An 11,601-nucleotide genomic window follows, 5' to 3' on the forward strand; every position below is an offset into this window, starting at 1 on the left:
GTATGGGCAAACCAGTAAAGTGAGTCTTTTCTGAAATCCAGCCTGTAAAGTATCTTCATGATTGTAAGTATACAGCAAATAACCTACATGCTAAGTTGATGGATAAAGCTACAGAAAAAGTGTAATGGAGATGATAAGAAAATGTCTGCCAACTTGAGAGAGGATGCTCCACTTTTGTACTTTGGAGAACCGAAGATACAAGAGTATACAGAGGGAACTGAACTGGACACAATGATAAAAGTCAAGCAATATTTTAAGAGCACAGTAGCAAGATTCTTCATAATTATTACACGTATATCCACTTAACCCAACACATGGTGTTGCAAAATAGAACAGAGCATTTGACTATGAGACAGAAGGAGGGAACACTTACTTGAGCTGGGACATACAGATATCTACAGAAGTGAGGATATGTCTAAAGTGTGTTAACAGTATGAAACAAGTCATTTAGGAAATTAAAAAGACAACAAAGAAATGGTTCATTTTGTGTGGCCTTTTGTTTGCTTTGAAATAATTATCAGAGATTCAAAAGTTCATTGGGAAGTGAAAAGAAGTGTCACTTGACAGGATGAGTGGATGAACCAGTGAGAGACAGCATTGACAATTGGCAGGGTTGAACTCATAAAGGCCCTATCAGCTCTAGAGATAGAGTGGAAAAGGAGCAAACAGGTTGTGTGGTTTAAATGGTAACTCCCTCATAGGCTTACCTATTTGAATATATGGACCACAACTACTGATGCTATACGGATGCTTGTGGAATTTCTAGGAGGTGGAGCATTGTTGGAAGTGGGTCACTAGGAAAGGGCCTCAAGGCTTTGTAATCAGGCTTAATTTTCATTTTTTGTTCTTGGATTCCTGAATATAGATACATTGTGACCAACTACTCCTTACTCTTGCTGCATTCTCTTCTATGTCTGCTGCCAGGCAGTTCCCAGTTTGATATATCATATCCTTCTGAAATAATGGACAAAATGAACTTTTTCTCCCCTAAGCTATTTGTTCAGGATACTTTTATCACATTTATCATAAGGTATCTAGGAAAGGGACAAGGAGAAAGTGCTATGTAGGGAAGAGAAAGAAGTTGATGAGATGTAGAATTAAAGAACCAAAATAAAATTTTAGTAGATTTTTAACATGTCTTCATTTTTTGCCTTAATAGGCTAAATATTAGAGTACAATTTCTCAGGCCTTCGTAGGGTACTGCAGTGGTTTGATTAAATCTTTCTTTCTGTGATGCTTAATCTCCAGTGAAAACTTAATGAGTTACAGATCATGGTGGTTGCACACCTTGGTTTGTGAGGGTATTTCAAGGATGATTGGGTAAGCAAGGAACACCCAACCTGAATTTTGAAAAGACAATTCCTAGACTGACATCTCATGTAAGTGAAAAGGAGAAAGTGGACTAAGGACCAGCATTCATCTCTCTGCTTCCTGACCGTGGATGCAGAGTAACTTAGCAGCATCATGTGTGGGCAACTGTGACAGACATCCCTGAGGAGATGCACTGGATCATCAAAATGTGAAACAAAATAAACAATACTTTCTTTAGTTGCTTCTGTTATATGTTTTGTCACAAAAATTGGAAAAATTAACTGGTATACTTAGTGTTCTCCCAAATTCAGAGTTGCTATATATGATTCCTCTCTTTTATTCTTATATGTCTGTATCTTGAGCACCTGAAGTTCATTGCTACTCAGTTATTTAATTATAACCTCTTTGTTTCTAATATTTCCAAATATTTTCTTAATGATGCATGTCTTGCTGAATACAAAATGCTACAAATACTTCTGTCCCTATGTAAGTAATAGATTTTAAAATAATCATAAGAATTTTACAACAAGTCCCCTGGGTTATAATATTTCTGACATGGAGTGGCTTTATGTTTAGTTAGCTGCTACATGCAGGAGATTAGCCAAGAAAAGATATCCATAAACAGTGGAAAGTCACACTGTACATTGAATGACATTTCTAGCATTGTCTTACAGACTTTGAGGAAAAATCATGAACGGAATGCCCCAAGACTGGATTTTGCTTTTAGTTACATAGTCTGTTTTCAGACTGGGGCTAAGATTCCTAGCATTGTGATTTATAGGGCTATTTAAGTACTTAAATGACTTCATGAAATTCTTAGGCAAATAGATAGAACTAGAAAATGTCATCCTGAGTGAGGTAACCTAATCACAAAATAACACACACGGTATGCACTTACTGATAAGTGGATATTAGCACAAAAGCTCAGAATACCCATGATATAATCCACAGACCACATGAAGCTCAAGATATAGGAAGACCAACGTGTGAATGCTTCTATCCTTCTTAGAAGGGGAAACAAAATACTCACAGGAGGAAGTGAGAAGACAAAATGTGGAACAGAAACTGAAAGAAAGGCCATTCAGAGTCTGCCCCACCTGGGGATCCATCCCATATACAGTCACCAAAATCAGACACTATTGTGGATGCCAAGAAGTGCATGCTGACAGGAGCCTGCTATAGCTGTCCTCTGAGAGGCTCTGATACAAATTAAGATGCTTGCAACTAATCATCAGACTGAGCACTGGGATACCTAGGGAGGAGTTAGAGAAAGGACTGAAGGAGCTCAAGATGTTTGCAACCCCAAGGGAAGAACAAAAATATCAACTAACCAGACATCCCAGAGCTCCCATGGACAAAACCACCAATCAAAGAGTACCCATGGAGTGACTCCTGGCTACAGCCACATCTGTAGCAAAGAGTGGCCTTGTCAAGCATCAATGGGAGAAGAGGCCCTAGGTCTTCTGAAGGCTTGATGCCCCAGTATTGGGGGATGCCAGGGAGGGGAGGCAGGAGGGAGCAGATCGGTAGGTGGGGGGCACCCTAATTGAAGGAGGGGGATGGAGGATAAGGTAGGAGTTCTTTGGAAGGAAAGAAGGAAAGGGGATAACGTTTGAAATGTAAATAAAGAAAATATCCAACAAAAGAAAGGAAAATAGAAAAAACTCTCCTTAAGTGCTGGTGTGTGCATGTATGCACATGTGTCTACCCAATTTATTTTGATATATAATGATATCAATAGAACAAAAGCAGAAGATCTAGTAGCAGTTTTGTGTATAATTTTGAACATTATCATTTTAATTTAGGCCAAAAACACCCTTACATTTTGTTGGGTTTTTGAGTAAATGAAATTCGGTTGGGGATTTAGCTCAGTGGTAGAGCGCTTGCTTAGGAAGCGCAAGGCCCTGGGTTCGGTCCCCAGCTCCGAAAAAAAGAACCAAAAAAAAATGAAATTTAATAAAATATATAGTTCTAATCCTTAAGTAGGACAAAAACTACATATATTAATTATTCCTACTTATTTTGTAAAGGTCTTTTCTTGGGGACATGCAATAAGTACACACATACAGAAGAGTGAGGGATAGAGTGAAATGAGAGAAGAGAGAAGAGAGGACTAGATGACTTATGAAAAAAGCCATGTCAGACCAAAGTGACAACTGTATCAAAGTCCAACTTGGTGATGCAATGAGTTTTTGGGGGGATGAGAAACAGGGGTTTGACTGGAGAGTACTTTAGAGCATTGCTGACACAAAAGCAGCTGCCTTACCAAAATACCCCACTTCAACATAGAAGGTGACTCACAAAAACAACACAAGTTGAACGAAACTCTACAAGTCCAAAGATTTATCTCCTGTCACTGCTACTTGGTCATCATTGCCTCCCTCTTAGCTTCCCTAAAGCTTGTGTGGTGGGGAGTGTCTAGACTCAGTCAAGTTTCCACCTTTCAAGATATGTTTCAAGATGTACCTTTCAAGATGTTTCCCCACTTTTTCTTCCATTAGTTTGAGTGTATCTGGTTTGATGTGGAGGTCCTTGATCCACTTGGACTTAAGCTTTGTACAGGGTGATAAGCATGGATCGATCTGCATTCTTCTACATGCTGACCTCCAGTTGAACCAGCACCATTTGCTGAAAATGCTCTTTTTTCCATTGGATGATTTAGGCTCCTTTGTCAAAAATCAAGTTACCACAGGTGTGTGAATTCATTTCTAGGTTGTCGATTGTATTCCACTGGTCTATCCGTCTGTCTTTGTACCGATATCATGCAGTTTTTATCACTATTGCTCTGTAATACTGCTTGACTTCAGGGATAGTAATTCCCTCAGAAGTCCTTTTATTGTTGAGGATAGTTTTAGCTATCCTGGGTTTTTTGTTATTCCAGATGAATTTGCAAATTGTTCTGTCTAACCCTCTGAAGAATTGGATTGGTATTTTGATGGGGATTGCATTGAATCTGTAGATCGCTTTTGGTAAAATGGCCATTTTTAATACATTAATACTGTCAATCCATGAACATGGGACATTTTTCCATCTTCTGAGATCTTCTTCAAATTCTTTCTTCAGAGGCTTGCAGTTCTTATCATACAGATCTTTCACTTATTTGGTTAAAGTCACACTGAGGTACTTTATATTATTTGGGACTATTATGAAGGGTGTCCTTTCCCTAATTTCTTTCTAGACTTGTTTCTCTTTTGTGTAGAGGAAGGCTACTGATTTATTTGAGTTAATTTTATACCCAGACACATTGCTGAAGGTGTTTATCAGGTTCAGTAGTTCCCTGGTGGAGCTTTTGGGATCACTTAAATATGCTATCATATCATCTGCAGATAGTGATATGTGAAAAGTCTTTAATAAATTCCACCACCCCTTCATGGTAAAAGTATTCACAAGATTAGTGGAAAAGGAACATATCTTGATTTACTTCAAGTCGATAGTTAACACCAAATTGAATGGATAGAAATGCAAACTAATTCCACTAAAATAAGGAACAAGACATTCCACTCTGTTCATACTATTCAACATAGCACTTGAAGTTTTATCTATAGCAATAAGACAGCCAAATGAGATCAAGGGGACACAAATTGGAAAGGAAGAATTGAAAGTATCATTATCTTTGGATGAAATGAGAGTACATTAGTGACCCTAAAAATTATACTGGGCATCTCCGACAGTTGATAAACACTTTTAGCACAGTAGTTGCATACAAGATTAACTGTAAGTACTCAGTAGCCTTTCTATATAGTAATGATAAACAGACTGAGGAAGAAAATGAGGAAACAATCACTCTTCACATGAGCCTCAAGATGTAGATAATGTCTATCCAAGTCAATGAAAGATTTCTATGCTTATAAGCTTATAATCTTTGAAGGAAAAATTGAAGAAAATACCAGAAAATGGAAAGATCTCCATCCTCAGGGATTGGTAGGATTAACAGTAAAAATGGTCGTTTTTATCAAAAAAGTCTACCGACTGAATGCAATCCCCATCAGAATTCCAACACAATTCTTTACAGACCAGGAAATGACAATTCTCAACTTCATAGAGAAAGCCAAAATCCAAGAAGCCAGGATATCTACAACAATCCTGAATATGAAAAACATAACAAAAAAGAACAACAACAAAAACAACAACAAAAAAAATGTTGGAGGTATTACTTTCACTGATTTTCAAGTCATACTATAAAACTACAGTCATAAAACCCACAAGGTATTGGCATAAAAACAGATACAACAACAAACAGAATTGAATTGTAGGCCCAGACATAAATTCACACCTAAGGACAGGGAAGCCAGAATTATCATCTGTAAAGAAAAATCTTCAAAAAACAGATTTTGTCAAACTGGGTGCCTCCAGGTGGAAGGATGCAAATGATGCCATATTTATTATCCTGCTCAAATCTCAAGTACAAGTAGATCAACGACCTTACCATAAAACCAGAAACACTGAACTTGATAGAGGAGAAATTAGAAAATATCCTTTAACACTTTGTCATATGAGACAACATTCTGAACAGAACACCAATACTATATGCTATAAGATCATCAATTAAAAATATAGGGTTATTTCCAGGGCATCTGGAGCTAGTTATACCCAGTTTTGAAAAAAAATACAAATAAATAAATAAGTAAATGAGTAAATACCTCAAAACAGATTTTGCATTTTATGTCAGAGTAGAAATAAATGTATTCTTAATTACAAATAGAAATCTTAACTTGCAAGGACTTAATACAGGACAAACAAACTTATTCTGTAAGTATTTCACAGATTTAACATTGTAAAAACTAGAACTTAATCTTCACTGCAAACAAAACCCTCAACCTGCAATGTATATTTTTATTTTTTTGTTTTCTCATTAACTTGTAATGTATATTGTTCCTGTTTTAGTCTCACAGGAAGAGAGAGGGTAATCAAACAGCATTATGTTTATGTAAATAATTGTCAAAGAATAAGCTTATTAATAATAAGATGCTTTAAAACATCTTCAAATGAAGAAAAAATCATTAAAACAAAATATCAAACAACAAATACTAAAGATGGTGTTAGCCATTTTCTAACCTCATGATTGTGATTGCTGGGGAGTTTGTATGCTTTAGACACACAGCACCTTTATGTAGTGAAACTGCTTTTCTTTATTGTCTTTAATATCTTGTCCTTCATGCACTCAGACCTTTTCATGAAATAAACCAGGCTCACAGCACTTAATAAAATGTGGAACTGCACCACTAATGAATCCTGGCAGTCTTTTCTCATTATGTGCCTAATTTTCCTTAGAGAGCACAAACCTTCAGGTGGGGTCTTCTCATTCTTAAATCATCTTCAATTGGCAGTGAAAGGGAATATGCTCCTTCTCTGTTGAGTTCAGAGAATCTAGCCTTGCTAACAGATAGAGAGAAGATGAGATCTTCACAGGCCACACTATCTAAAATTACACTTGTCTTTATAGCCTGGTACTTTGAGTTTTTACTTAGGTTTTTTTGAGACTAAAACTCAAACCAAACAAAAGAGAGAGATTAGGGATGGCTCCCTGGTTTTCCTTCTTTTGAGACAAAAATGGCATCAATAACACTCCATTTATTCAAGGCCATTCAATATTCAGTTTCTGCACAGCAAGATAAAAGAGTGGGTCCCTGGATTTCTCTTCCAGAATATATTAATATTAATAGTCTGAGTTAATAGGCATAAATGGCTGTCTGGAGCAGATCTGTAGCCTTGTTTCTCAGGCTCCTATTTGATTGGGGAGTGCTCCCAAATGTCTCTTTCTGGAGCTTTGTACCCTCAATCATTCTACTGCTGTAATTGGAAATATGAGCCCAGAGATTCATTTTATTCATTAACAACTATTTTCCATGATGAATTTTTTTCCTCAGAGTGCCTCAAGTGATAGATTTGTAGAAATAACAAATTTTCCAATTTTGCCTTTTTTTCAGAATCTGCATATACTATGCCTTTGCACAGAGGTTTACATGGAACACAGATGTTGACATCATGCATCCAGCTGTGTTACTTGACACCTTATTTCCTTGAGACAATGTCACTCATTGAACTTGGAGCTAAGCTGGCAGTTAGCAAGGACAGTGATCCTCTTTTGTCTGTGCCCCAACTCTCATGCTTGGCTTTTTATATTGTTGCTAGGGATTAAATCAGATCTTTTTGCTGACACAGCAAGAACTTTTCCATACTGAACTACTATTCCATGCCTAAATCATGTTATTTTATTAATATCTCTTTTGTGTAAAGGAAAACACAGAGAACTACATCAATGGCATAAATCATTTATTGAACTGAAGTCCCCATGTTCTATGGTAAAGCATCCAATAGAGTCAGTTTTGCTGACTATCCTCACCAGTCTTCTCCAAGAGCCAACAGCTCATAGTGAACTGTTTTTATGAAGAGATAAAGAGATAAAGAAACATTTAGCCCATGTCTCCTGGATCTGTTGTTACCAGACTTTCTCCATACTTGATTCTTGGGTATTTCTTTTTAATATTTTGAACTTTTTCAATATTCTTTTTAATATTTTGTACTTGTTCCCTGTAAAACAAGATATTAAAAGGGTCTTCTTCAGGTCTGTTTCAGACCCTATACTTAGTACTGAAGTTAGTGAAATGCCAATATCCATCTTAGCTTCAATCATATGAAGTCACATGTGTGAGAGAGTTTTGAAATTCCAGGGATAGCAGTATAAGTCATTTTTTTTTCCTATCTGTTTCTGCTCAACAAACCCACGAGTAGTCCCAATGTCTTGAACTACAAACCTCTGAAGGCCTCCAATGGAACATGTTGCTCCATTTTGAGAACTAATCTTTGTGAAAGTAGCACTTACTACACCATTGTCTTAGTTAGGGTTTTCATTACTGTGAAGAGACACCATGACCTAGGTGAATATTTTAAAGGACAGCATTTAATTGGGGCTTGCTTTACACGTTCAGGGGTTCAATCCATTATCATCAAAGCAGAAAGCATGGTCCTGGAGGAGTTGAAATTGTATTATCTTATTTCAAAGGCAAGCAGGAGATGACTGGTTCCTACCTGGCTAGAAAGAGGGTCTCAAAGCCCATGCCCACAGTGACACATTTCCTCCAACAAGGCCACATCTCATGATAGTACCACTTACAATTTGCCAAATATATTCAAACCACATTCTACTCCCTGGTTACAATAGGACAGTTCAAATACATGACTCTATAGAGGTCATACCTAGGCACAGCACAATGCAAAATACATTATTCCAACTTTACAGTCCCCATAGTCTATAAGAGTTTCTCCAATGTTAGGAGTTCAAAGTTCAATGTTTCTTCTGAGATTAGGTAATCTCTAAACTGTAATCCTTTAAAAATCAAAAACAAAAAGAAGACCACATACCCCCAATATCATGCAGGATATACATTATCATTCCAAAATGTCATGGTAAGAAAACACTGGATGAAACAAGATGAAAATCAACCTGAGCAAACTCCAGACTCTGCATCTCCATGTCTGGTGTCAAAGCCAAAGCATTCGTCAGATGTCTGAGTCTTTTCATCCTTGTTCACTTCTATTGCCAGATCCTGCATTTAACAGCAAGAAACTTCTTCACTCTCTGTTCTTCCATTCCCTGTTGCAAACTTTCTTCAGCAGTTTGCCTACAACTCTGGTATCTCTAACATCTTGTGACATCCAAGACAACTTAACCTTTACAGCATCTTGTTCGAATGTCTAGGATCCACACATGATTTTCTGGGCACCTCCAAAGCGTTTTGCCACTTCTCTAGCTCTGTCCTCTGTAGCACTGTAAGCTCTTATTGACTCTAATTCCCTAATGCTTTTCTTGGTGATCATCCCATGGTTCTGGAATCTCCAATATGCTGGGGTCTTCACCTACAATCAGGTTTCACCAGTAGTCTCTCATAGACTCTCTTCATGATGCTAAGCCTCAAATTCTTTTCATGGTTCCTTCATTCCTGAGACCTCAAATGTTACTAAGGCTGTTCCTTCAATAGTGGCCATCCCTACACTCTCACAGTGCCAGGCCTCATTTGATCTCATGACCCCTTCATACCTTTAAAGCCAATACTACCTTGGTGATTCTTACACATTACAAGTCCAGCTGCAGCAGGAGATACAACCTTGAATATCTCTGGAACACAGCTTCTTTGTACTCCAATTAGATGGAAACAGCATGGAAATCTGGAGCAAGTTTCTTCACAAGGGAGTGTATGCTTTGAATCAGCATCCTATATATGGTGCAGTTTCTCCCACAGACAGGATCTATGGGTCCAGGAATCAAGAGGTGGAAAAGCACATTCACTACCACTCCTAGTAGCCCACTAAATGTTGTCTCTGCAACCCTAAATTCTGCTGGGCAAGAAGTTTGGAAAGAATGCTAGCAAGTAACTGCAAGCAGTTGCATAGAAAAAGGAAACTTTCCTTCTTTCACTGACCTTATGTATGCCTCCAGCAGAAAATATTTCCCAGATTAAAGTGTGAACCACCACATCTGGATCTATGGTGTTCTTTACTTGAAACTTGATCTGTCTCAGGCTGACCTTGATAGAGATCTGATTTCCTCTCTCTCCTGGGATTAAAGGCATGTACCACCTTTCTCTGACTAAGCTTTTCATGGTGACTATGTTTCAAGATTCATATCAAAAGCATGTGTTTTTCAGCCTCAAGATCTGAAAATCCACTATAAGATATGGGCAATGTATCTTGATATTGACAGACATATCTCCAGTGACTTAACCAGAATATATTTTTGAAAAACTTTAAGCACTAAAATTTCAATAACTGGAAACCAATTACACATTAAGTCAAAAATAGGTTATCATTATGTTATTATCATCTGCAATACTCCCTATCAGTGTTTTTATACAACAAACTTATATTCAATACACTTCCAGACTAGAATGCAATCATTTTTGCTTGATTGACTGCTGTATTTTTTATGATGAGAAACTTCAATGTAACAACATGTAAGTGCCAGGGAGCACTGGTAACTATATGTGGATTCCTAGACATTCTTTATTTGTCATTAGATATATCTGATTCTGAAATTTTAAAATACATTCCAGTTGCATTAGCTTTATTATATATGACTTTTATTTCATCCTACTTCAAATTCATCCAGCAAAGAAGTGACACATGAATAAATAAGTAATAATGTATGTTTCAAATATAATATGACAATAAAAAGTTTACAAATCCTCAAAGAATCTCATTGCTAGAATTTGAAATGAGGCAGAAAGCTCAATAGAGTAATAAGAGTTTTCCTTTAAGTTTCTATAAGAAAACATTCAGTACGTTTCTGCAAATGACAGAACAAAAGGAGAAAAGAGAAGACAAATGGAAAATGAGAGTAAAAAGGATTGGTAAGGAAAGAAATGCAGAGGAGGTAGGTAGGTTTAGTCCTTGCCAGCTATGACACAGAAGAGTAAGCAGGAGGAGAGCCAATTGGATAATAGATGCATAGTGACACTAGTATAGTCAAGAATGGATTGCAGTGTGTTTATTTGAGAGTGTTTGTGTGTATGTATATTGTGTACAGGCATACACACTTCTGTATGCAGGTTCAATCTACCAAATGTGTACTTGCAGAGGACAAAGGTTCATGTCAGTTTTCTTCTTCAATTATTTCTCCAGCTTATGTTTTTCAATACTTTATAGGTTCTATTAATTTTTGAAATTCTGTTCATATATTGTCTGTGTAAACTTTTTTGAGTAAGTGTGTGTGTGTTTGTTCTCGCACGTGCAAACTCTACAAAGCACATGTGAAAGTCTGGGAACAACTAGCATGAGTTGGTTCTCTTCTGTCATCTGTCTGTCTAACAACTTTCACCTGGGTAATCTTTCCAGCTGTCTATCTTATTGTTTTGAATTTGTCTCTCAGGGGAGATTCTAGAGCTTAACTTAATCTGCTACACTGGCTAACCAGCAAGATTCAGAAATCCCGTTTGTGTGTCTTCTCAACCCTGTCTCTCGTAAAATAGAAAAACACCACAAGTTTAGCTTTTTCATATGGGTGATAAAGATAAGAACTCAGGTTCTTACATTTTCAGAGTACACTTTACCAAGTCATCTCTCAGTTTTTAAACAAGTTTCTTCTATAGTGAAATATTAGATCTATAGGAATACTAGGCTGAAGTCTATATGTTCTCTAGTAGGAGACATCTCAAGCTGCAGATAAAAAGGCAAAACCCAGGAATATAAAATGAATTGTCTTTATCAACATTTCTTGGATCTTTTTTATTATCACCTTTTCTCTTCCCTCATTCCAGCCCAGCATTCGTAGTTGAACTCTTGTCCATCTTCATG

This window comes from Rattus norvegicus, chromosome 10 (genome assembly GCF_021556685.1).
Source record: "Rattus norvegicus strain SHRSP/BbbUtx chromosome 10, alternate assembly SHRSP_T2T, whole genome shotgun sequence".
Taxonomy (NCBI): domain Eukaryota; kingdom Metazoa; phylum Chordata; class Mammalia; order Rodentia; family Muridae; genus Rattus; species Rattus norvegicus.